This window comes from Zingiber officinale, chromosome 3B (genome assembly GCF_018446385.1).
Source record: "Zingiber officinale cultivar Zhangliang chromosome 3B, Zo_v1.1, whole genome shotgun sequence".
In the NCBI taxonomy this organism is placed as follows: Eukaryota; Viridiplantae; Streptophyta; class Magnoliopsida; order Zingiberales; family Zingiberaceae; genus Zingiber; species Zingiber officinale.
The window spans coordinates 108059502-108060676 of NC_055991.1; the positions used below are offsets into that span (position 1 = coordinate 108059502).

Genomic DNA, 1175 nt, shown 5'->3' on the forward strand with positions numbered 1-1175 from the left:
CTACATGCTAGTCAATGTTATATTTTTATTTGTGCAAGTACCATTGGGTCTTGACTATAATTAATGAAGATAAGAATATGATATATTTATTAGACTCTTTGAGTAACAGGAACTGAGATCATGCTTGGCAAACTATTGTGACCAAGTATGTAGTAACTTATGCTAATTTTGAATGCATTCAATTCATTATAGGTTGAAAAAAATAATTTTCTATTTTTTACAATGTAGTGGGGTCAAGATATACAATGCATCAAGGGGTATTTCAAAAGGATCAGATTTTAAACAATTGACAGTATGTATTGTGACTATGTATTTAGACATCAATTAATAATTCTTATTATTTGAATTGTGACTTCTTGCATGACATTTTAAATTTCATTAGGGTAATCTTAAACAAAATGGTGGCGTTGAATGTGGATATTGTGTGATGCGGTACATGAAAGAGATAGTCTTAGATGAATATCCACAATTGGAGAGGAAGGTGAATTTCTCCTTTATGAAATATTTTCTTTATAAAACATTGAGTCATTTTTCATTGATCCTCACACTTTTGTTAATGATTCAGTTTGCAGCATCAAAAAATAAATAGTATTACAATCAATCTCAGTATGATGAAGTCAGAAGTGAATGGAGCAAATTCGTCTATTTCTATGTGGGTGCCTAAGTGTAGGATATGATATAAATTTTAGATTGTATTTAGAGATTTATGGATACAAAAGTTTTTGGGTTATGGTTAAACATTTCTTTTATAAATACACTTTTGGATTGCATTTGATATTTGTGATATATTTGTTCAATTTTGGTGATGAAAACTATTGTGTTATAGTAAAATATTATGATATACACTTTTGTCAATTAAATTTGTATTGTAGTAAAATATAGTCAACTACTTTGATACTATAAATAAAAATGATGAAGTAATACAACACATAAGACTTCAATAAATTTAAATATTGTCGTAGTTAAAGAAACTATTTACTTTGCCACTGATTAAAATTGTTGAAGTCGTTCATATGTATTACTGCGCTAACTTAAATTGTTGAAGTGTAGTAAATTATGCTTTCCTACTTCCATACTACGATGAAGTAATACAATAACAATTACTTCAATCAAGCAAAAATATACAGAAGTACTATTAAATATTTACTACATCATAATATAAAAACTTGTGAAGT

At 27.3% G+C, this 1175-nt stretch overlaps 1 long non-coding RNA gene across 1 annotated transcript; it reads left to right on the forward strand.

Annotated features, from left to right (window-relative positions):
- The first annotated feature begins 399 nt into the window (after positions 1–399).
- On the forward strand, positions 400–738 carry LOC121968501. The gene is made up of 2 exons (XR_006108183.1): positions 400–481; positions 566–738. It is a non-coding gene; the product is annotated as an uncharacterized LOC121968501 (long non-coding RNA).
- Positions 739–1175: the final 437 nt, after the last annotated feature.